The following is a 27,226-nucleotide window of genomic DNA, read 5'->3' as shown; positions in this document are numbered from 1 at the left end:
TCCTGTGCCTTAGCTTCTTTGGGTCTCTGAATTATAGTATGGTTATTCTGTACTATATGGCTCATATCTGCTTATAAGTGAGTATGTATTATGAGTGTCTTTCTGGGTCTGGGTTACCTCACTCAGGATAGTCTTTTCTAGTTCCATCCATTTGCCTGCAAATTGCATGATTTCCTTGTTTTTTTGTTTTGTTTTGTTTTTGGTTTGTTTTGATTGATTGATAGATAGATAGATAGATAGATAGATAGATAGATAGACAGACAGACATATCTAAATAGTGTTCCATTGTGTAAATGTATCACATTTTCTTTATCCATTCTTTGGTTGAAGGAAGCTGGGTTGCTGCCAGTTTCTGGATATTACAAATAAAGCTGCCTTGAACATAGTTGAGCAAATGTCCTTGTTGTATGGTGGAGCATATTTTGGTTATATGTCCTGGAGTGGTATAGCTGGGTCTTGAGGTAGAGCTATTCCCAGTATTCTGAGAAAGAGCCAGGTTGATTTCCAGAGTGCTTGTACAAATTTGCAGTCCCACCAAAAATGGAAGAGTGTTTCCTTTTCTCCAGATAATTGCCAGCATGTGCTATCACTTGAGGTTTTTTTTTTTTTTTTTTTTTATCTTATCTATTCTGACAGGTGTAAGATTGAATCTCAGAGTCGTTTTGATTTGCATTTCCCTGATAAGTAATGATGTTGAGCATTTTTAAGTGCCTTTCAACCATTCAAGATTCCTTTGTTGAGAACTCTCAGTTTAGCTCTGTACCCCATTTTTTTAATTGGATAATTGGGTCTGTTGGTGTTTAATTTATTGAGTACTTTATATTTTTGAATCTTGGCCCTCCTTCAGATATAGGGTTGGTGAGGATCTTTTTCCCAATCTGTAGGCTGCCATTTTGTCCTAATGACAAAAACTTTCGGTTTCAAGAAGTCCCATTTATTAATTGTTGCTCTTAGAGCCTGACCTGTTGGTGTTCTGTTCAGAAAATTGTCACCTGTGCCAGTGAGTTCAAGGCTCTTCTCCTCATTTTCTTTTAATAGATTTAGCATGCCTGGTTTTATGTTGAGGTCTTTAATCTACTTGGACTTGAGTTTTGTGCATGGTGATAAATATGGATCTAGTTGCAATTTTCTACATGTAGACATCTAGTTAGATCAGCATCATTTGTTGAAGATGATTTCTTTTCTCCATTGTATGGTTTTTGCTTCATTGTCTAAATCAGGTGTCTGTAGGTATGTGGGTTTATTTTTGGGTGTTCAAATCAATTACATTGATCCACCAGTTTGCTTTGATGCCAATACCTTGCGGTTATTATTATTATTACTATTATTGCTTTGTAGTACAGCTTAAAATCAGAGATGGTGATACTTCCTGAAGTTCAATTATCATATAGGATTTTTAGCTACTTTCATTTTTCCATATAAAGTTGAGGATGGCTCTTTCAAGAACTATAAGAAATTGTGTTGGATTTTTTATGGGAACTCCAATTGAATATGTATATTGCTTCTGGTAAGACAGTCATTTTTACTATGTTAATCCTACTGATCCATGAGCATGGGAGATCTTTCCACCTTCTGATATCTTCTTCAATTTCCTTATTTTCAGACACTTGAAGTTCTTGTCATACAGGTCTCTTTCCCTTGCTTGGTTAGAGTTACACCAAGATACTTTACGTTAATCATGGCTATTGTAAAGGAGCCTTGTTTCCTTAATTTTTTTCTTAGCTCATTTGTCATTTGGATACAGGAGACCTACAGATTTTTTTAAAAAATTATTTTGTATCCAACCACCTTGCTGAAAGTATTTATCAGCTATAGGAGTACTCTGGTAGACTTTTGGAGGTCATTTACCTATACTATTACTTCATCTGCAGATAGGGATCTTCGACTTCTTCCTTTTCAATTTTATCCCTTTATCTCCTTTAGTTGTTTTATCACTCTAGCTAGAGTGTCAAACACTACATTGAACAGATATGGAGAAAGTAGGTACCCTTGTCTTGTCCCTGAATTACTGGAATTGCTTTGAATTTCACTCTACTTAATTTGATGTTGCTTGCTATTGGTTTTCTGTATATTACCTTTATTATCTTTATGTATGGGCCTTGCATCCATGATCTCTCCAATTTCTTATCATGAAGGGGTGATATATTTTGTCAAAGGCTTTTTCAGCATCTAATGACTTGATCATTTTTTTTACTTCCGTTTTTTTGTATGGTAGATTACATTAATGAATTTTTGTATGTTGAACTGTCCCTGCATCCCTCAGATTAGCCTACTTGATCATGTGGATAATGTTTTGGTGTGACCTTGTTATTTTTTATTATTATTTTTGCATCAATGGTCATAAAGGAAATTGGTCTGAAATTCAGTGTTGGGTCTTTGTGTGGTTTAGGTATCAATATGACTGTGGCCTCATAAAATGAATTTGGCAATGGTTCTTCTGTTTCTATTTTGTGGAATAGTTTGAGGAGCATTGGTATTAGCTCTCTGAAAGTCTGGTAAACTTTTGCACTGAAAGCATCTGGCCCTAAAATGGTTTTGCTTGGGAGGCTTTTAATGACTGCTTCTATTTTGTTGGGCATTGTAGGACTATTTAAATTGTTTGCCTGATCTTTGTTTAATTTTGATAAGTGGAATCTGTCGAGAAAATTGTCCATTTTGTCTAGATTTTCAAATTTTGTGAAGTCCTGCCTTTTGAAGTAAAAACCTAATGACTCTTTGAATTTTTTCACTGTTTGTTGTTATGCCCCACTTTCATTTCTGGTTTTGTTAATTTGGATGTTGTCTCTTTGCATTTTAATTAATATCACTAACAGTTTCTCTATCTTGATGATTTTCTCAAAAAAAAAAAACCTCTTCATTTTGCTGATTCTTTGTTTCTAATTCATTGAGTTTAGCTCTGAGTTGGATTATTTCTTCCATCTACTACTCTTAGGTGTGTTTGCTTCTTTTTGTTCTAGTGCTTACTAATGTGCAGTTATGTTGCTCTGCCGTCCCCACCAAGGCTCATCCACGCTGTAGAATACTGTTAATTCTAAAGAGATTGTATTGAATATGAATCTAGCTGCATCCTACTCATAAGGATTCTAGGGAAGTCTAGCATGACACTGCAACTTGCTCAGTCATCTCAAATCACTAATCTCTTAGTTGAGGCATAAACAATATTAGTAAAGCAATGGCAAAAACAATAGTAGATACAAGAATAATAACAGAAATTTTACCACTCAACAGCACACTACAAGTCCCTTTTCAGTTCTCCACAGTCCTACAGATGAAATTGATCCTAACAATTAGGGTAGAAAAGTACTTGTAAAGCTTTAAATCTGAGGTTCCAGAAGGAAAATATTCCAGGAGTCTCTGCAAAGCACCATCTCCAAAGTTCAGTCAGGTCCACAAGGAGGACGCCTCATAGGTACAGAACACTTGAGTTCTCCTTCCCTCCTCACACACAGGGAAATCCAGCAGTGAGTGCTGTTGACATATGTTATCCCAAGAAGCAGGTTGAAGAAGAAAAGGATCAGGAATAAGTGTCCAATGAAGCTTCACTTTCAACCCCAGGATCATCAGCAGACACATCCATGCCAGCATCCAGTTGACGCACAAGCCTCTCAGGTAGCCAGTGTGCAGCATCATGTTCCTGTAAGAAAAGCACAAACAGAACCTCAACCCCGTATTAATACAAGGTCGAGTCCATTAAACTGACCAGTTAAAGGATCCTTCCATGTCACTCTAGTGAAGGATGACTGAGTATTAGTGTGTCAGAACTGATCAGCTGCAGAATTTCCTTTGGCCTCAAGAAGTAGAAAAATTAAAATAAAGAGAACATTATTCAAAGCATTTTTAGGTGATTGGGGGTAATGTTCCTCTTTCTTTACTTTTTGTAAAGTAAAGTGAAGTAGGTTTTTATGGTAGAATGAGCTAGTTCCACTCTACCTTGTCCTTGAGGATTATAAGGAATATCTGTAATAGGCTTTATGGAAGAAGAATCACAAATTTTTTGAAAAGCTTTGCTGACATACCCTGAGCCATTATCTGTCTTGATAGCCTTAGGCACACCAGTGTGAGAAAAGGCAGACAGACAGTGAGCAATTACATTTTTTGTGGCTTCTCTGGATTGGAGAGAAGCAATTAATATCCAGAATATGTATCTATAGACACATGGACATATTTTAACTTTTCAAATTCAGGTATATGAGTAATATCCATTTGCCAAAGTTGGTTAGGGACCAGTCCTCTGGGATTAACTCTGAGATGTGTTTCAGGAGGAAACTGAGGACATGTGGAGCATGCCTTCACAATGGCTTGAGCTTGCTCTTTAGTAATCCTATATTGAAGTCTTAGACTTTGGCTATAAATATGATATAAATCATGAGCTTTTTGAGCCTTTTCTATATTTATAAGGGATACCAAATTTTTGGTAGCTGCGTCTGCTAAGGCATTACCTGCAGCCAATGGTCCAAGTAAATCAGTGTGAGCTTTTAAATGTCTTATATAAAAAAGGATGTTTTCCCCTTTGAATAGCTGTCTGGATTTGAGAAAATAATCCACTAGCTCATGACTGGGGTTGGATTTGTCCTGCAGTTTCTAGGCAAGGAACTGCCTCTGCTATCCAAATAGCCACTACCCGAACATAAATTAAAGGAACAAAAGGCATAATGTTGGAAAACAGTAGCTACTGCTTGCAGCTCAGCAATTGGGGCAGACTTAGCAGTAGTAGGAATAACATATGTCTGTCCTTCTACTACATAACTAGCTCTTCCATTGGAAGACCCATCAGTAAAAATCAGCAAACCATCTCTCACAGGCTGAAATTGAGTTATCTTAGGAAAAATAACTGGATGTTTATTTTAAAAGTGGAGAAGCCTGTTAGAGGGAAAATGGTTATCTATATCTCCATAAAATTGTGCACAAGCCAACGGCCAATCATCCATGTTAGCAGATAGCCAATTTTGCTGTTCCTTAGAATATGGCTGAATAATCAAATCAGGTTATTTCCCAAAATACTTTCTTCCTTGAAATCGACCTATATGAATCAACTTTGCAACAGCCAAATAATATGGTACTATTACCTTTCTGGGAGAAGATGGCAAATGTTCCCACATAATAGGAGCACCTTGCCATAGCACCACAGTAAGTGTAGTCTGAGTGGCCAAGATAATATACCCTAGAGGCCTGTCATAATCTATATAGGCTATGAATTGATGGGAAATAGACTCTTCCACTAACATCAAGGCTTTCCTAGCTTCAGCTGTAAGCTCCCGGGGTGAATTTGGAGAGGAATCTCCTTGTAAGATTTTGAATAAGGACCACAAATCTCCAGTTGTTAATTTTAAATAAAGTCTAAATCAATTTATACCACCAAGCAACATTTGAAAATCATTTAAAGTCTTTACCTGACCCATTCTAAAGGTGCTCTTTTGGTGTTTTATCTGAGAAGGAAAAAGCTGAAATCCCAAATATGAATACAGATCTACCTTTTGAATTTTTTCAGTAGCTATTTGCAGAACATAATGAGATAATGGGTCTCCATAAAGCCATAACATAAAAGCACTTGTTCTCCATCCTTTCCAGCAATAAGTATATCATCCATGTAAGGAATGATATATAAATCAGTATATTTTTCTCTAACCTTTTGTAAAGCTGTAGCTAGAAATCTCTGAAATAGGGTAGGGCTGTTAGCTACTCCCTGAGGCAAAACCTGCCAATGATATCTCTTCATTGGCTCTTTAAAATTCACAGAAGGCACACTGAAAGCAAAGCTGTCACAATCTTTTGGATGCAAGGGAACAGTGAAAAAACAATCCTTAAGGTCTATGACAATTTTGAAAGTATTCTTGGGAACAGCTACAGGAGAGGGCAGTCCTGGCTGTAATGTTCCCATAAGTTACATAGTCTCATTAACTTTTAACTTCCATCTCTGTAAGTAACTTAGCTTATCAGTAGATTATGCCCTATGGAGACCACGTTGGAACTCAAAAGTTGTGCCTGTGTTAATCCCCAAGTGCTAGGATTAAAGGCATGTGCCACCATGCCCTGTTTAATTATTTCATCTCAATTATAGTAAAAAAAAAAAAATCTTTGAACATCTCAAACAAAAGTTAATCAGGAAAACAAGAAAATTCTAAATGTTGGGCAGTTAACTGTATTCCCCAGGCTAGTTTACAAAACTATCAGCCTCTTAGCTCCACCTTCCCAACCGGCCACGTGTCTGTAACCATCTCTGCTCTGTAAGAGTCAAGCACATAGATAACTAGGAGCAGTGTCTGTAAAATTAACTGGCCCAAGGACGTTCTAGCCCTGAACGTGTTTAGCTAGTTTGATCTAAGCTGGAAACTTTCAGTTGTAAATGTTTGGTTTTAAGGAAAAAGCTAGTCTCTCTCTCTTTTGAGAATCTAAATTTTTTTAGAAATATCTCTCAAGTAAAAAATAAGCAAAGAAACAAGAAAATTATAAACGCCTTGTAGCTAAGGAGTTTGGAATTAACTCCATTCCGTATACCAGACTGGAAAACTGTTAGTCTTTTACAAGCAAAAATTAAGCTCAAAAATTCTAAGTTTAGGCAATAAACTCTATTCCTTAGACCGTACTTCTCCGACCAGCCACGTGTTCGCAGCCCTCCCTGTTCTGTAAGAACTGAGCCCCACAGGCAGCAGCCAGGAGCAGCGCCTGTAAAACGTTTTGGCCCATGGATGCTCCAGCCCTGGTCTTGTTCCCCATGGGCAGCCACTGTGCCTGGGCCCAGGCCCCTCGAAGGGCGGGCCTGCTGTTGGCCGGCACCGCATGGAGACAGGACTCTTACTACCTTGTGGGCTGTGACTACGATGCTTGGCCACACTGTTCTTTTAGAAAATTGGCCAGCGAGTAAAGCTTGGCCCTCTCTCAAAACTATAGAAAAACGAAACAATAGTTAAACAATTAAACAAGTTTACAGATATAGACATAAAATTTGACATGACGATAATAAAGCAAACAAACAGTCTGACAGGCAAGAGAAAAAGGAGCAGTTTCAAAACATTGACAATAAACGACATATCTAGGGTCTAAACCCTCTTTAAAGCCGTATATACCTTTATATGTCTAAAAGCATAATATAGCATTTCTATAATTTTTTACCAACTCTATCCCACATTTTTAAACTAACCACTTCTTCCTCAGGAAACCTTTGTCAACCGTGTTGACAAAATCTAAAAACGTATCCAATTGTTCAGTATTTACCTTTATTCCTCATGTTTGAAGCTTATTTTCCAGTGTCTCTCTGAATAAATCTTTGCTATTGTTCTGTGCCATGTTTACGCTGCTCACCTTGCTGTTTCTCTGCAAATCAGACGGCTTTTGGGGAAACGGTCCACTTGTCTTTTCACGGGGCCCCCTCCACGCAATGTCTGTCACTTAATTCCTCATTTCCAGGCCCCATGTTGGGTGCCATATGCCCTGGTCTGTGAGAAAAATCAAATTAGGCTTCACCTGAAAGAGGGTGTAGGGATTGAAAGTGAAGGACACAGATGCAAGAAATAACGAATCAAGTCTGGAAATTTCTGATCAAGATTCTCTTTAATGCAGACGATTAAGACTTTATATAGCAAGGTCAACGGGATCTATTCTAATCCAACTTTCCCTAGGCCCCAAGCAAGAATACAACACCTGAATAGCTCCCTCTAAGAACTCTCTTAAGACCTCCTTCAGCAAGGGTCAACAACTCAAGGGTCACAGCGTGCAGCCTAAGCATGGGATTTCTAACATGGCTGAATTTAGCATGGCTCCCCACATTTGGATTTTACATAATTCCAGGTGTATTCAAGTTGACAACTAGGAATGGCCAACCTAACTTCTTATGAATTGGTTTTCATATAGACAATTATAGAAATAGATATCTTAGCCGGGCAGTGGTGGTGAAGGCCTTTAATCCCAGCTGTCAGGAGGCAGAGGCAAGCAGATCTCTGAGTCTGAGGCGAGCCTAGTCTCTACAGTGAGTTCCAGGACAGCCAGAGCTACACAGAAAAACCTTGTCTTTAAAAAACAAAACAAGGGGAGGAAATCCCCCTCAGGAACAGTCATAGGGGAGGGGAATAAGGGGAAAATGGGAGGGAAGGAAGAATGGGAGGATACAAGGGATGGGATAACCATTGAGATGTAACAAGAATAAATTAATAAAAAATAAAAACAAAACAAAACAAAAAACAAGAAAAGAAAGAAATTGACATCTTGAGCACAGATGAGTGTCTCATATTTTCTTTTTTTAAATGTGTCTTTTGATTAAATTCTAGTGCGTTCCTTTCCCCTCCTGCTTCCAGCACTTCCTGAATGCATAGCTTCTTTTTCTCTAGTTTTACACACACACACACACACACACACACACACACACACACACACACACACACCTAAGTTGCTGAGTCCATTTAGTACTGCTATTGTGCATTTAATTTTAGGTCTGGCCACATGGCATTGCATAACAAATTAGGGTTATGTCCCCTCATTCCTTCCCCTGGGAAGCATTAATGACCTATAACCTGCAGTGGACACTTTTTAGCACTAAACTACCTCGATGTGTTTCTGGATAATAAACTTATTTTAATAGACCAGTTAATACAGTATTCCCTATGAAGATATGTATGACCTAGAAAGTCTTTTGATCATTATGAAAAGTTTTATTTTTTTATTTTTATAATTAGAATTTTAAATTTTTAGTGTGTGTGACTGCATGTGTGTGTGTGTGTGCCTGCTCTGTGTGTGTGTATGTGTGTGTGTGACCATGTGTGTGTGTATGTGTATGTGTGTGTGCGTGCTCTGCGTGAGTGTGTATGTATGTGCTCTGTGTGTGTTTAGGAGCCTATAGATGTCAGAAAAATGTATCAGACTCACTGTAGCTGGAGCATAGGGAGTTATGGGCCCAGCCCCAGGTCAGCACCAGGGGCTGTGTTTGAGTATTACGGAAGTGCAGCAAGTGCTTTTAACCACTGTTACATCTTCTCAGCACCTCAAAGTACATTTAAATATTTACATTACATTTTATTTTCATTCTTTGGATAAGTATGATTTGATTGGACAGATATTCTGACCAAATTTTAGTGAGGTTTTTTTTTTTAATTGAAGGAGATAAAAGAATAAAACAGATAGTATAGAAATAGTTACATGTAAGACAGCATTGTGCTTATTCATAGCTTTCTTTATCTAAAGATAGTGACACTCAAACTTATCATTGTAGCTTTTGTTTTTTTAATTATTTTTTATTTTTAATATATTTTATTAATTTATTCATATTACATCTCACTTGTTATCCCATCCCAGGTAGCTATTGTTTTAGCAGTACATTATCTTCATCTGGAAGTAAACTGTAGGTGTCCACAGAACAATCATCATTAATTAGCTTTGTGATTTGCATAAAATGACACCATCATAGTTGAGTAGAAATTCAAGCAATGAACCTTTTTGACACATCTCAAATACCAGAACTGAATGACAAAGACACTCTGCATGCTCACAAATAAATAAACACAAAGAAAGAACTTGTACTGTCTCCATTATTATTTTCAACACCATCTCATTTACCTTTCTCATCAAAGAAGTTTCCTGAATCTTTTTAGGATGTTATGGGAGCAGGGCTAATGTGGTAGAATAGAAAGCAAACTATGCAATAACGTTGGAGGAAGGTCCAACTGTGCTTCCAGATGCTCAGTTCACTGCCTTGAGATCTAGTTACCGCCCTGCCATGAGTGTTGTTATGAATGTTGAACTATCTCCTCTAACCGTGTGATGATTAAGGGATGTTTCCCAATTATCCCTGATTGGCTAAATAAAGATGCTGAAGCCTGTGACTGAGCAGTAGAGAGGTAGGCAGAGTTTTAGGTTCCTGGGCCTCGATTCGAGAGATGAGAGGGGAGAAGAAGCGAGAGAGAGAGAGAGAGAGAGAGAGAGAGAGAGAGAGAGAGAGAGAGAGAGAAGGGACCATGAGGCAGGATGGTGATAAGCACACGGCTATAAGAACAGACTGATGGGGCAGAAGACACCTTGAACGTCATCAGATTGGCAAGTGATTGGCTTTTATGTAGCTTTTAAAGATACTATAGGATTAGAACAGTTCAGAATCTGCCCAGAACACTGTCTACAGCTTAATAATATATCATGGTCTCCCTGTGTCAATCAGCGAGGAACAAGCTGATTAAAGAAAACTGCTACCATAATAATTTACTGAATTAATTAATGTAGAAAGAATAATTTACCTTCCTACATGATAAAGACACAGGGTAGCTATACCCATAACATGGTTAAGGACTTGTGTTCAGCTTGGGTTTGCTTCCTTAAATTAAACCTTTATCATACTGTCTCTGATCTTATTTAAAGGCAAGAGGTTTGGATATTCCACATCCTAGGAAACAAAGACTTCTTCTGGCATGTTGATATCATTTGATAAATAATATGTCAACCATGCTATGTTGAGGATTTTTTAGCTAAATGTGGGTTATGAAAAAGTGAAGATTGGGTTTATTAGAAGTATCTGTCATGGGCATGACAAGGGAGGCTGTAATGTGTGTGACATAATCAATCACCACCCCTTTCCTACCTGTTAACTTTCCTGCTTCAGACATTATCTCCTGGAAAAGGCTTGTCAAACAATTCCAGCACAGGTGTGTCCTTCCCGCTTCCTGCCTTTCCCTTTCAAAAAGACAATGGATTCATGGCTCTGTGTTGATTTTCTCATAAACCTCTTCATTGATTACCATTTCAGAAGAAATTTAAGACCACCACTGATGTCTTTCTTCAGTCTCTGTACTTTCCTAAATGCACATAAGAAATAAAAATGAAACTGGTCATGAGGGAATGACTGAGAGGATTGCTCCTACTAGGCCACTGGATTCACATCAAATTCTTTTCTTATTGCATTGACCACTTATTCAAAAAATCCAGACTTAAAATTTTTTGTTTCCTCTATTTTTTTATTCTGTTTTTTTCTCCTTTATTAATTTATTCTTGTTACATCTCAATGGTTATCCCATCCCTTATATCCTCCCATTCTTTCCTACCTCCCATTTTCCCCTTATTCCCCTCCCCTATGACTGTTCCTGAGGGGGATTACCTCCCCCTGTATATGCTCATAGGGTATCAAGTCTCTTCTTGGTAACCTGCTGTCCTTCCTCTGAGTGCCACGAGGATGTTGCATTTTAATAGCTAAAATCTGGAAATGAACTGTGTACAGTTCAAGCTATGAATGGATAATAAAAATGTGGTACACATACACAACAGAGGACTATTCAGCTGTAAAGAAAGGTTATTAAATTTGGCATAAATAAATAAACCCAGAAAGTACTGTATCCAGTGAGGTAACTCAGACCTGGAAAGACAAATGCTTCATGTTCTTTGTAATTTGTAGTTCAAGCTCCAAATCTTCACTTGTAGTAGCAACTGTACAAGGAGACCACTTAGCTGTAGAAGGAGTTCTTCAGAAGCGACTAGCAAGGTACAAGCAATATGAAAGAAAAATTGGAAACAATCGATGGGGTTTTAATGGTCATCGGAGAAGACAGGGAGTTTAATATACCAACAGCAGAGACATTAGATAGTTATTGCTATTAACGTTTGAAATAGCCATAGAGAATTGTTATATTTTCTTATAATATATAAATACACATATATTATACACAAATATTATGGTTCAATATTTTAATAAATATGTATTGTGTTTATAACAGTCTGGGAAGGAAGTACATCAATCACTTACCAAAGCTCACTTAATAATAGATTTTCTTAAATGGTATGTGGTGGAAAGTAATTCAGAAGAAGTTTAACAGGAAAATAAGATGGACAGTTCTAGAACTGTTAAAAAGTGGTAATGATTTATTACATGAATAACATTTTCATGCAAATGCACTATATTCTTATTATGTATTCATCACTTTGTGGACATCTAGATTGTTCCTATTTCTAACAAAGGTTAATAAAGTACTAATAAGTACAGACTAGCATGAATGTCTTTAGTAAAGCCCAGGATCTTTTAGGTAAATGCAGAAGTGGATATAGCTGAGTCATATGGTAGATTTATGTCTATTTTGAAGGAAACTCTTCAGTGATTTCTATGTTGGTTTCAACAGTTGGCACTCACGCCAGCAGTGGAAAACTGTCCCCTTTTAACTACATCTATGCCAGTATCTGTTGTTTTTTTGTTTATTTGTTCTTTGCTATTCTGAACAGGGTAAGATGAAATATCAAAGGAATTTTAGTATCCTTGATGGATAAAGTTTTTTAGATAATTAAAAAACACCCAGCAACTGACGGAAGCAGATGCAGAGACCCACAGGCCAACATTAGGCAGAAGTTGGGAGAATACTGTGGAAGAGAGGAGGAGGGGTTGATGAAGCCACAGCGCTCAAGGACATCACAAGAAAACTGCCATCTATAGAATTATACCTTCCAGAAACAAACAAACAAAACAAAACAAAACTTAAAAAAAAATCTAATTTCATATATTTATTTTTTCTGTTTATGAACGCAAACTTGGGACCTGCTCCGTGATTTTAAAAGATGATGCAATGCATAATTAGTGATTGCTTAGGAATTATTATGTGAAGATATTTTTGGTTATCAGTGGTGGAAAGAATCAGGAAACTTGTTCATAGACATTTTTTCTCATAAATTCTGTTAGTGTTGTGATTCTGAACTCAGTCCATCTCACAGCCCACACAACCCCTTTCTGTCTGTGGCTCAATCTCAGACATTTCTCAGACTTGGCTGCACTTTGAGATTACCAGAGTCCTTTTACAAGAGAGCTGGATTTATTTGTTATGAAATATGGCCTAGATTTGGGGTCTTGCAAAGTAGTAAATTCTAAAATAATGAAATAAATTTAAAAGTCACTGCTAGAAGAAAATGGGGTATTTAGAGATTCTATTTCAGTCAAAATATGTCATAATCAACTGACTGAGTCCTTAAAGGTGTGCAGGATCCTGTAAGCAATGCGTAAGTAGTAACAGTTAGCTGGAGATCACACGTATTTCTTTTTCCTTATCTTAGTAGCCATCAACGTAGTGCTTTCCTTTCACTTCTTCTATCAAAGATTTTAAAAAAGAGTGCTTATTGCCTATCAACACACAGAGATTGGTCAGAGAAAATGCCTCTTGCATAGCAAAAACCTTAACGTGGTTAAAAGTAGACTAGAAAGTAGACTGAGCATTCAGATTAAAGAGTCAACCAGGATGAAAAAAAATAAAAATAAAAAGAGAGCTAAAGTAGAAACGTAGACAAGGGTGGTCTTGGAAGTGCTGGCTAGGTAGGTGGAAAGATGGTACAGCCCAGGAAATATCATCTTATGAAAAACTGAATGTGTTCTCAAAACTACCTAAGTGAGGTGACAAAGACAGTAACAGGAAACTGTACCCAAAGCAATGGCGAGAGCCTTCCATCAGCCAGACACAAACCTGTCTTTTACATATTTATTTTTAACATTTCCAGCATATGGAAGAATTTTTTTGAAGTGTCTATGTGGGGGTCTCTGATGCCCCATCTCTCCACCAGATCTTCTTTTTAAAGTGATTTACCATCAGAGAACTCATATTTGAATATGTCAAATCAGAAACATATCCTTCATATCAAAGACTGGAGGTGTTGAAACATTTCCTCACCTGAGGTGGTGAAATAAAATTACAGTATCCCAACTAGACTAAGACCTGCCTATTTGGTCTCATATTACGTAATACTATAAAAGTGTGCATATCATGTGCATATGGGCAGCATTAATTATACTCAGTGGGTTAAAATAAATAATTAGAAAAGGAAGTCACAAAGTTGGAGTGAGATGTGATGGAAAGCATTGTGGGAGGGGCATTGCAGGGAGTAGTGAGGGATACATATTATTAAGCTACACTGCATACAAATATGAACTTTTCAAATACTAAAGAAAAGAGAAGAAAAACTTAACTGATAGCTAAAGGCTAATATAATATAAATGTAATATAAGAAGACTTAGGAATGCATCATTAATAAAGGACATTAGATTAAAAACTATTGACATTGAGACATATAGCATTCTAATGGGTATGTTTATGAATGTGTGTAACTGTATGTGTCTATGTATGTGTGTGAGTGTGTGTGTGTATGTGTGTGTGGTATGATTATACATCATATGTTTACATAAGTAAAACTGTAAAATATAATGTGTAAGGTATAAGTCTATGCTATGTGCTATGGTGCATATAACTATTTATGCCTCTGTATATGTGGATGTATGTGTGCTTATGGCTGTGTGTGAGTTTGTGTGTGTAGAAGGTGTATTTTGCCCTTATTCCTTAGCACTTCATTAGAAATTCTCTATCCTTGCCCCTCTCCCAAGCAGAAAACGTGGGAGTGCATGCTCCTGTTTCTTATTCTGCTCCTAGCGTGCCTAGCACACCTTGTTTTCCTGCAGGTCCCCCGCATGGGCATTTCTCAGTCAGAGCAACAGAGTCTGTACTCTCCTTGGAAGGCAGGAAGGACAGAAAAAGACTTTGATGGATAGCTTTCCAGATGAGAGAGACTGAAGCTCCCGTGCGCCTGCCTCCCTCCGTCTGAGTGTTGTTCTGATGAGATAATTTTTCTCATTAGCCTCTGTGACTCTTTGCTGATATACAGATCTGTTTCTGTTTACACAGAACTCTAAAATATACCCTTCCTTTGTTCCTCACCATTCAAAGGAGAGAAGCTCAGAGCCAGGTAGCAGCTTGTATCTCCACATTAAGTAGCCAGGATGCTGTTTTCTGTAAGGCCCTAGCAGGCTCAGAGGAAAGAATGGCAAGTCCTTGTCTACAACGCTCTCAACAAATATACATAAAGCATTAGAATGAGTGAGCTGGTTAGATCTTAAAGGAATTACTGGGAACAGGGCTGGGAGTCAGCTGTTCTCAATTCTATTTCATGTCGCTAGCCTGCAGCAACAAATTAGCTACTTCCTGTGGATCTTTAAACTGCTCTCCTTTTAAAGAACCCTGTCCTCTTCCAAAGCTACTTACCTGGTGAAAATTTATAGCCATTATTTATGATAACAAAATTTCTATTCCATTAATTAAAATGAATCTGTTTTATGAACACACTTTTTATAATACTTACTACAGTGAATTGTATTTGTTGTTCAGTCTTTTGCCCTGAAAGGCTGTGAACACTATAAAATTATAATTGCCATTTAACCTTTGTTTTCTCAGCATTAATGCTTGTTAATAAATAATGCTTGTTGGCTTCTTGGAATTTGATAGAATGAAGGAGTAAAAAGCACCTTGATTGCTTTTTGGAGTCCAGTTTTAAGAAGGAAGGTATAAAGTTATTCCCACAGGAGAAAGCTGGTGTGTCAAGGCTTTTAGTATACAATTATGAATAATTGCAAAACTATAGAAAAGCCATTGTTGTACTACATTGACGATATTGTGTAAACCAATATAATAAATCCTCATAATGAGTAGTCAGGGAGGCTGGAGAGATGGCTCAGAGGTTAAGAGCACTGGCTGCTCTTCCAGAGGTCCTGAGTTCAATTCCCAACACCCACATGGTGGCTCACAATTATCTATAGTGAGACCTGATGTCCTCTTCTGGCCTGCATGCATATACACAGGCAGAATACTGTATACACAATAAATAAATAAATCTTTTTTTAAATGAATAGTCAGTACCAATAGTCATATTGTTCCTGTTCTTCTGTGGAACATTGACTAATACAATAACTTTTGTTTATAAACTGACTGTCTTTTAATGAAATCATGTACTTTTTTGAAAGTGAAATTGAACTTAGACATCCTCAATGAGGCCAACAAGGACATGCTATTGGGATAAAGAAGTAAGGAAAGAGTAGCTTTTAAAGTTCCATAGTACATTCCCTCTGCTGAACACAAGATGCAGAGATGCAATCTCTGCTGAATACAAGATGCAGAGATGCAATCTGGCTCTGAAGCCAATACTAACCTAAAAGATAAAGACATACATACAGCCGGGTGGTGGTGGCGCACTCCCAGCACTCGGGAGGCAGAGGCAGGCAGGTCGCTGTGAGTTCGAGGCCAGCCTGGTCTACAAAGTGAGGCCAGGACAGCCAAGGCTACACAGAGAAACTCTGTCTCGAAAAACCAAAAAAAAAAAGACATACATACATACATACATACATACATACATACATACATACACAGAGAGAGGGAGAGAGAGAGAGAGAGAGAGAGAGAGACAGACAGACAGACAGACAGACAGACAGACATGGACTTAAAGCAAAGGAGTACAGTTATCCTTTCTACTATGGAATAATTTTCAAACAGTGTATCTTGAACCAGCCATCTATAACAAGGCAAGGCTTCTAGTGGAGGAATTGTGACAGCAACCTGGCCATGAAACCTTTGTCATACAGTGTGTCCTGCCTGCAAGATGTGCTGGGATAAAGGTAGCCAACCAATTACTGGTCCGACTTGAGATGTATGCCAGGAGAGGGAAACCATGCCAGACAGCGCCTGGAGGGTCAGGAAGCAGAGGCTGGATAGCTGAGAGACCTAGGATAGAGTGAAACATGACAGGCATCATGGTGGGGGTGGTGTTGATGATGATGATGATGATAAAGTCAATAAAATGATTCTGCAATACTATTGACTGGAGCCCATTGTAATCGTCATCAGAGAGGCTTCATCTAGACTGATGAGAACAAGTGCGGATACCCACAGCCAAACCTTAGGTGGCCTAGGAAGCCTGCCCTTCTCTGAAGAATAACAGAGGAGGACTAGATTTGGAGAGAGGGGAGATGGGGGGGAGGGTCTGGGAGGAGAGGAAAGCAAAATGACCACACTCTGGAATTTTTATGACCATTTCAGACAGGTGGCAGAATCTGAGATGACCGCCAAGAAGTGAGTCATCCATACAACTGTCTTAGGTCTTTCTGACATGCAGAGATATCTCCAAAGCCAGTAAGAGTTGTTGATACTTTTGTCAGCTCATACTTTGACAAAGCCTAGCAATATGAGGCACAGCTACTGTTTTGTGTTTTCTGTTTCATCAAAGGCTCAACATCTCCCAAATTCAGTTTCTTGTCTAATAAATGAGGTAAAACATTAATAAAATGAGGTAATTTGGAAACAGTATCCTTACACAAGGCTTAAATATGGAAGAACTACATTAAATTTATAGTTCGTTTGTTTCTTTTGTTACAGGTTGAAAATATTTAGCCTCCTGCATATAATTTATACTAAATCACTGCATATTTTGTCTCTTTAGTATGAGATGAATGACATGACAATTGCCTTCACTTTGCTAAAAAAAAAGTTTTTAAAAAGTAAAAAATTTCATAAAGTTAAAGAAATATGTTGAAGATCACATAGTAAGACTAGACCATGAATTCAAATCTAATGCTATCTAAAACAAAATTATTTTCTTTATTATTTTTTAAATGATATGTTACAATAAATTGTATCAGTTCAGCCTAGGAAGCCAATAACTGACACAGAGAAACTGAAACATACTTTAAAGCTGCAAGCACTATGGCTGTGCAGAATCCAAACTGATTCTAATCTACTCATAAATTAAAATAAGTTACTCTAAACCCCATAACATACATATATCCCAAGCACTTGCCAAACTGATTCTAATCTACTCATAAATTAAAATAAATTACTCTAAACCCCATAACATACATATATCCCAAACACTTGCCATTCTGACCCTGTGGCCTCTTCCTCCTTCCTTCTCAACTGCTAATCCTCCTTTTTCCTATCAACTGTCAATCATTGACTCCTCCCCTTCTCCAGGAAGTCCCTCCTTCCACTTCCTGTGCTTCTACCCAACTAGTTGATCTGAGGTTCTTTGTCTTTTGATATATTGTTATTGCAGCTTTCTGAGCATCATTTCTATTAGCTAGTAATTTTTAAAGTAGTAATAAATTGCTGCAGTTGTCATTATTACATTTTATCTTATATTAACTTTATCTTATCTTAATTTGTTTTATTCATTTTAATCACCTGTCTTTTCCCTCTGATATTTTTAATTAAAAGTCCATGAATATTTGTTTTAAATATATTCTTGCTAAAAATCCATAATGTATTAACATGCAGACATGTATATGTAAGTTTATAACAGATTTGTGGGAGTAGTACAGCAAGGCAAAATTCTTAAAACTAAGAACAATTACACAAAGTTATTCTTTTTTTAAAATGTAATATAACCTAAAGATGGAACCTAGTAGCACTAGAAAGAAAATCAGCAGCATGAATGAATCTTAATAGCATGAAAGATAATTGAAAACAATCAGGAATAAAAGAATGTACAGTATATAAATTCAGACTCCTAAGTGCTATGGGGCTCAGGGGTTAAGAGATCTGGATCCCAGAGGACCAGGTCCAGTACCCACGTTGTGGCTTCCATGCATCTGTGATGCCAAAAGGAATTTGGTATTACCTTCTGACACCAACATACATTCAGGCAAACACTCATACAGATAAAATAAATAAATAAAATAAGATATAAAAAAGGTATATGACTTCTAGAACTATAATTTTGTAGTCCAACTAATCTGTGAAAACAGAAAGAAACTCAGTGCTTGTTGAGTTGGTCAGAATGTGACCAGAGTAGCTTGACTTTCAAGAGAACAGGGAAAATTTGAGGAATAATGAAAATATTTGTGTCTCAATGAAGGTGATTATACACATATGCATTTTGTCAAAATGTATTGAATAATATAATTCAAAATGGATAGATGCATTTGCTTACATGTAAATTATACATCAACGAAATTAATTCTTAAATTGTCTAGAGAGCCAAAACACTCCTAAGCAAAAAAACACCCATTTTCAAGATATATTTCAGAATTATACTAACAAAAACAGCGTGCTAATTGCACAAAACCAGATACAATGCATATGTAGACTAAGTGCTTGATTTTCAAAGAGATTGAGGTTTGGCCTAATGATGACAAAAATTTAAGCATTATTATATTTTATTATTTATTATTATTATTAACTACTGTGAGGGACATGTTTCTGGCATAGTATGTGTACTGAGAAGACAGCCCTGCAGAATTGGTTCTTTCCTTCTACTTTTATCAACCATCTGTAACCATCACTCAGACTTAACAGAGAGCAACATCAATATTACAGATGCTCTTTGTCCAATTTCTATGCCTCTAAATTATTCAGACTAAGTGTGACTCAACCACAACACAAAAAAACAAATTGGAATTGCTCTATATATGAAATTAATTTCTAATATTACATCTTACCTAGACATAAATAGTGGAAGAAACATGAACATTTAGAGACAGTATACCTGAATATCATCTGGAACTCATAAAAAATGCTTTATTTGTTTTTATTATAATTTTATTACTTAAAACAAAATTTAAATTAAAACATATTTCCATCATATTCTTTCCCTCTCCCAAATCCTTCCAGATCCTCTCCTTCTTCCCAAGCACCCAACTTTAATTTCTTTCTCAAAACACAAACAAAAACCGAATACAACAACAACAACAACAAATCACCAAACCATAAACAAATGAAAGCACACACACACAAAAAAAACCCAACTGTGGAGTCCACTATTTGTTGGTCAGCTAATCCTGAACATGAGACCTGACCTGGAGTAGGTGACATACTCAGTGTCATTGCATTGGAGAACACTGGCTTTCCATCTCCCAGCAGGGATAAAGGGCAATTCAGTTATTAACATTTATCCTGGTAGTAAGGTTTTCACTCACTCATTCATTCATGCATTCATTGCTGTTCTCTGCATAGTAGCCATAAATTGAAGATGACCTAGATGTCCCTCAACAAATAATGGATAAGTCAAATGTGGTACATTTACACAATTAAATATATGACATCATGAAATTTGCAGACAAATGGATGGAACTAGAAAAAAAAATCATCCTGAATGAGGTATCCACACCCATAAAGACAAATACGACCAGTGACATCTTCAATCACCATCATTAAAATGTTATATTTTTAAATAATTACCACAAACACTTTCATATAATATCTGAAATGCAATAAAAGCTAAGTTTTTGCTGGAAGAACAGGAATGAGGAGTGGGAAAGAGGAAGAAAATAAAGACAGGGCCATATTTTAACTTTAGTTAAATTTATACACTTAAAGAAAAAAAGAATTGGTTAAAAAATCCAATAATGAAAAAGCATGAATTTTGTTTAACATCTTTCAACCACCTCCGCAAATTCACAGAGTCAGTGATTTAAACATGTACTGGAGTTGGATTTTTTTCAAACTTTATAGCTATAAACATAATACATTAAGACATCTATGTGAAGCATATTCCTGTCTGTTGTTTCCTCCGAATAAGTCTGAATAAAAAAGCAGCAGGACGGTGAGGCTGGCTGCTCCAGGTGAGGCTGGCTGCTGCAGGTGAGGCTGGCTGCTGCAGGTGAGGCTGGCTGCTGCAGGTGAGGCTGGCTGCTGCAGGTGAGGCTGGCTGCTGCAGGTGAGGCTGACTGTTCCAGGTGAGGCTGGCTGCTGCAGGTGAGGCTGGCTGCTGCAGGTGAGGCTGGCTGCTGCAGGTGAGGCTGGCTGCTGCAGGTGAGGCTGACTGTTCCAGGTGAGGCTGGCTGTTCCAGTTGAGACTGGCTGCTCCAGGTGAGGCTGGCTGCTCCAGGTGAGGCTGGCTGCTCCAGGTGAGGCTGGCTGCTCCAGGTGAGACTGGCTGCTCCAGGTGAGGCTGGCTGCTGCAGTTGAGGCTGGCTGCTCCAGGTGAGGCTGGCTGCTGCAGGTGAGGCTGGCTGCTGCAGGTGAGGCTGGCTGCTCCAGGTGAGACTGGCTGCTGCAGGTGAGGCTGGCTGCTGCAGGTGAGGCTGGCTGCTCCAGTTGAGGCTGGCTGCTCCAGGTGAGGCTGGCTGCTCCAGTTGAGGCTGGCTGCTCCAGGTGAGGCTGGCTGCTCCAGGTGAGGCTGACTGTTCCAAGTGAGGCTGGCTGCTGCAGGTGAGGCTGGCTGCTGCAGGTGAGGCTGGTTGCTGCAGGTGAGGCTGGCTGCTGCAGGTGAGGCTGGCTGCTGCAGGTGAGGCTGGCTGCTGCAGGTGAGGCTGGTTGCTCCTGGTGAGGCTGGCTCCTGCAGGTGAGGCTGGCTGCTCCAGGTGAGGCTGGCTGCTCCAGTTGAGGCTGGCTGCTGCAGGTGAGGCTGGCTGCTCCAGGTGCCTTGCCCTCCCCTGAGCACTTGACTTTGGGGACAGAAGCAGATTGTGATTACCGAGTGCACAGGGCAGTGAGCTGAAGGATGATCAATGAAGTACACCTCAGAAGCAGAGCCTGAATGAGGGAAGATAATTCTCGCCCAAGATAAAGGGAAGCTTGGCTTTAACTTCCACGCTTAGAATGTGAGAAAAGAGTACATCTTCTTAAATGAGAAAAAAGGATAGCGATCTGATAAGTACACTCTTTTAGTCTCAGTCAGATAGCTGACGACGTGGAAGTTTGCGTTTTGAAATGGTCTTTTCTGGTTTAGATTCTTATCAGTGTGCTTTGTATCTTTTCTTAGAAAGTACCTAGAAATTGCTTTCTTTTCTCCAAGACAGAAAAACTGAGCATTACAAAGGGGTTTTTCTGCCCTCAGGTAAGAAATCTCCTCCATTACTTGGAGACTGTATAGATTTACATTTCGGACACCTCATCCGTAAGACCTTTCCCATTGAGTCACCACAATACTGAGTCTTCCCTGCTTACATTTTTGTTTAGAGATTTTTTTGTTTCCTTGGACTAACGTGCTTTACGTGGAGACAGAAAGGCTGCCAGGGCTAATCTACCTGGCTGTGAAATAAAGGGTACTTATTGCTGGTTGTACACGGGTATGAAGTTTACTTGGGGGGCAGGCCAAATGTTCAGCTCCTTTCTCAGCTTAACGGGGGTCTGTGGTCCTTTTTCCAGAAACTCCGGACTGATATGAGTGTCATCACCTTCTAGATTGACCTCCAAGCATGGAGAGTTTTCAACCTGAGTGAAGCCTCTCCTTGTAAGAAGCCCAAGGCAGTGAAATGGGATGACGCAAAGGCTCGTGGCAAGTAAAAAATCGCTATGTTATATTTGATTACATTTGTCTGACCTTGAACAATCTTAGGAGCTAGAGTAGCCATTTCTGTTAAGTAATTCATTTGAAATTGCCTAATTAAGAAAGAAATTTTTATTGAATCCTCTAGATTAATTTGCACTTATACTTAAAAGCATCAACATTTATAATCAATTTAAGGAGGAAATGAGCCCAGATTATTTTAGAGTTCACAATGAAACCTAATTGGATTCATTTAGGCTGAAATTGCCAATATAGAGGAATCTGATATATTTTCAATTTCCTACATCTTAAGGGCAATGATGGTCATTTCATCTTTGTAAGGCAATGGCTGTTAGACTTGAAATAGCCAAAACCGGATTTGCAGATGAAATGGTCATTTTCCCCATTTTTACTTTTCAGGGAAGCACTCAACAGAACTAACTAGCTTACAACAGAAACTACGTGTAGAGCTGGCCAAATGTTAAGGACGGTGCTGAGAGAAAGAAGAGGCTGCCTAGGATAGGCAAGGCCTGCATTTCTCAGACTCTGCACGTATGCTCTATTAAATTTCCTTCCTCTCTCTTTTTTGTTCCTGAAAAGGTATTTTGAATATTGCCGTCAGTACCTGCATATTTTAGAAGTCTCTAAGGTATATGGAGTGGTTTGAGGAGTGACTAACTAGAGGCTGAGGATACGTTTTTGAGCTCATTTGTTTATCCTAATGTTTAGTCTGTTTTTTGCTTCCGCAATGCCCTGGGAAATTCATAAAGGGAAGACATTTACTTAACTCTTGGGTCTTAAAATGAGGGATTCTGCCATCTGGAGAGGTCTTTTCGCCGTCTCATTACACAGCATAGTATTTCACATGGTCAGATAAGCAAGCGTGTCAGCTCAAATCCTTCCTCCTCTTCTTAGAAAGCTACTAATGCTATCCATGGGAATCCCATCTACACAATTTAATCTAATTCTAATTACTTTCCAATGGCCTTACCACCTTAAAGTTAACAATAACTTTAAGGGAATATCTTCAAATGATCACTGAGTCAGAAATTGTGAGATCCTAAATTAAGAGAGCAGTAATAGAAATAGAGTTGAGATTTTTTTTTTAAAAATATCAAAAGTACTTGGTGAGCTATTGGGAGAAGATGGGGAAAGACTAGAGAGTGCAAGAGAGAAGAAAACGGGGGTGACTAGTAGGGTTTTACTTTGAGTTTTATCTACCCATTTACATTTTAGGGGGGCAAAATGGTCTTTGGGTTCACAGATAAGCATCGGGAAAACCTGAAATGTTAAGGACACAGGGTTATTTATTCAAAGGAAGCAATACAAGGCCTATTGTCTGCCCAGAAGACTGGATAACGTTTTGTCGCCCGGTGGTCTTTGAGCTATCTGTATGGCCAGAGACCACACCAGACCCTTCCCTAGGCCCTTAGCACAAGCTTCTTGTACTCAGACTGTCTTCATGGAAAGATAAACCCATCTTTATGAAAGTCAAACCTGTCTTTATGGAAAGTCTCCCATGGACTTTACAAAGAGTTTCAATGTAGGCATAGCCAATCTTTATTTAGTTTGCCTTGTTCAAAGAGATTTGTATATGCTTAGTTGTGCATGTGGGATTGGGATAATTACCATGAGAAAAGTTCTCACTAAATTGTGCTGTCCTTAAGTATTTCTAAAATAAACCACTCTGGGTCTAAATCCAGAAACTTGAACCAACACCAGCTACTGATTTGTGTCCATCTGAACTGTCTTCTTGACTCTTGTAGATACAAGCTTGTAAAGGTCAAAGAGAAAGAGGCCTGCATCATGCATCCATGTATCCAATTTTGTCTGGAATTGCACAAGTTTATACACTTAGTACTAACCTTTAAGATCTAATAAACCCTAATTCAACAGATAAGCACATTACCCTAGTAAAAACGAACGGCAACCCCATTGACAACTCTAGGGAAGAAAAAGGTAAAAAGCCAGCTTTAGACCTAATATTTCATGAAGACTGTATTTTAACTTCATTCATTTATTTGTTCTTCTTCAAACTTTTATTCAATCTCATTTTTATACTTTCAGTATTGGTGATTTAAGCTCTGCGAATCTTTATCAAGTGTCCTATTCCTACTGCAAAGTTGTATGCCCAGCATGTTCTAAGACATATCCCCATACCTGGTGGTGGTGGTGGTGGTGGCAGTGGTGATGGTGGTGATGGTGGTGGGGGTGGTGGTGGTGATGGTGGTGATGGTGGTGGTGATGATGGTGGTGGTGGTGGTGGTGATGGTGGTGGTAGTGGTGATGGTGGTGGTGGTGGTGGTGGTGGTGGTGGTGGTGGTGATGGTGGTGGTGGTGATGGTGGTGGTGGTGGTGGTGGTGGTGATGGTGGCGGTGGTGATGGTGGTGGTGGTGATAGTGGTGGTGGTGATGGTGGTGGTGGTGGTGGCGGTGGTGATGGTGGTAGTGGTGATAGTGGTGGTGGTGATGGTGGTGGTGGTGGTGGTGGTGGTGATGGTGGTGGTGGTGGTGGTGATAGTGGTGGTGGTGGTGATGGTGGTGGTGGTGATGGTGGTGGTGGTGGTGATGGTGGTGGTGGTGGTGGTGATGGTGATGGTGGTGGTGTTGATGGTGGTGGTGGTGGTGATGGTGGTGGTGGTGGTGATGGTGATGGTGGTGGTGTTGATGGTGGTGGTGGTGGTGATGGTGGTGGTGATGGTGATGGTGGTGGTGGTGATGATGGTGGTGGTGTTGGTGTTGATGGTGATGGTGGTGATGGTGGTGGTGGTGATGGTGTTGGTGTTGATGGTGGTGGTGGTGGTGATGGTGGTGGTGGTGATGGTGGTGGTGGTGATGGTGGTGGTGGTGGTGATGGTGGTGATGGTGGTGGTGGTGGTGATGGTGGTGGTGGTGATGGTGGTGGTGTTGGTGTTGATGGTGGTGGTGGTGGTGATGGTGATGGTGGTGGTGGTGATGGTGGTGGTGGTGATGGTGGTGGTGTTGGTGTTGATGGTGGTGGTGGTGGTGATGGTGGTGGTGATGGTGGTGGTGGTGATGGTGGTGGTGGTGGTGGTGGTGGTGGTGGTGATGGTGGTGGTGGTGGTGGTGGTGGTGGTGGTGGTGGTGGTGATGGTGGTGATGGTGGTGGTGGTGGGTTTTGTTTCTTTTCATTTTGTTTTGTTTTGGATGCACTAACATTTCCCAGTCTGAGTTTAAACTTACATTTCTATTTCCTCAGCCTCCCAAGTAATTACAAGACTGCATCACCAGGCTCAGTTAATTACCTCTTTTGATTGAGGTTCCCCCTGATCCTCTAATTTAATCCTTCAAACTCTTCTTGATTCATCCATGAAACTCTTTTCCTTGCTCTACTTTTTGTTTAATCACAATATGTAGAATCATGTATCTTAAACTAAATATAATTAACTTATTCAACAATTTCATTCATCATTGCTCACTCTCTGCTTAGAATAAACTCCTGAGGCCAGTGATCATTGTCTTGTTTCTCTACAAACTCTTGACACATGTTTATCTCTCCCCAGGAAGAGATAACTCCCTATGGGAGCTGCAGACTGCCTGAGATAGAAAGACGCAGACAGCCTGTTGTAGACTCACAGATAGATTCTTGGTTAGGTGCAAGCTAGTATTCATAAGACTTCAGAAACATGGTCTGTTTGGCTCCTAGCTCAAATCTGTGAACTGAAAGCACTGTACAACTTTCTAAGAGGTAGGTGAATAAATGAGTGTAGATTAATGTCACAAGCTATAAAGTATGCACTCTCATGAAGATGTCCAACAAGGAGTGAGTCACATCATTCTGAGATTCAAGCAAGGGTCTGGGCTATAGTTACACATTTGCATCAGAGCCAGTAGATCCATCGTATCTCGAGTGTGATTAATTCCTTCCAGGGAAATGATTTTCACTCAAATAAAAACATGACTTGGGCTAGAGAGATGGCTCTGTGATTAAGAGTGCTTGATGCTTTTCCAGCGGACTAGAGCTTGGTTCCTAGCACCAATACTGGACAGCTCACCAGTGTCTGTAACTCCAGGTTCAGGAACTCGGCTGCCTCTGACTTCCATAGGCATCTACACATTCTCACATGCGCATGCATACACCAATACGTAACTTAAAACAATAAAATAAATCTTTTTTAAAGAACACAGCTGAGAATTCTACATAGAGATTAAAAGTAATTTATGAAAGATGCAAGAAGAGAAAACTTGGATAGGTACTGAGTTGGGTCAGTGAAACAAGAAAAAGGTCATTTTGTGGAAACAGAGTTTTAAAAGAATTTTGAAGGAGGGAATTGTCAAAAAAAATATAAAATGAACTAAAAATTTCAGGAAGTTCCGAATAATTTTTATCAAAATTGTGTCTCCTGCCTAAATTTGTATCCTAAAATCTTATGCCCTAGTATAGAAAGAAATAGATCCCCCCCCCCCTTTTTAAAGATAATTTTTAGTAGGTAACAAACATTAAATAAGGTTGTAAGGGTAATTTTCTTTTTTTTTTTAAAGGGTAATTTTCAATACAAAAGAATCGGTGCTTATAAGATGAAGGGACATTCAGTATGCACCCACACAGAGGAAAAAGCAGACATCCAGACAGTCAACTGCACACACCAATGAGTCAAGTATTGAATAATCCAAGCAGACTTATTTTTCTTGAAGGGTTCCCTGACTCCGAAAGTGTGAGTAATCTCTTTCTGTTGCTTAAGAGACAAAGCTTTGTGCTTGATTTGGGGAACCTTAGCTGGGTAATGCAGTTATCACCATTGAACTGTTGTAATTGAAATCAGAAGTAATAAGAGTGTATCCCACAAAGTAGGACAGGGGTCAAGTGGGATGTGGATGCAACCTTCTGCTCTAGAGTGGAGAGTTACTGTTACCGTGTGGGGGTCCTGACTGGGTTTCTCTTTACTTTTGCTTTTGCTAGTTAAAAGATTTAAAAGGCAGAAATAACCTGTAGCCTGCCAGAGAGATCTCTAACACTTAAAACAGGAGCCGATAACATCGAAAGTTGAAGAAAGGATTTTAATGGGAGGGCGGTGAAGAAAAACACAAGCCGGGAACAGGCACACGATGAAAAAGACCCTCTGAAAAGCCGAAGGGAGAGTTGGGGAGCAGAAAAGTTAGCCTCTTTTTCAGGACTGGAGTTTTCAAAGTCAGTGAAGACTCTGCCTCCCCTAACTTAGCCTGAAGAAAAATGAGATGCTTGATTGGCCCTAACTGTTGTGTGAATACGTTTTGACTGGCATGGAGCTTGCGAAGGCATCCATCG

Source organism: Acomys minous (assembly GCF_964271855.1).
Source record: "Acomys minous genome assembly, chromosome: 10".
NCBI lineage: Eukaryota > Metazoa > Chordata > Mammalia > Rodentia > Muridae > Acomys > Acomys minous.
This window is presented reverse-complemented; position numbering follows the sequence as displayed.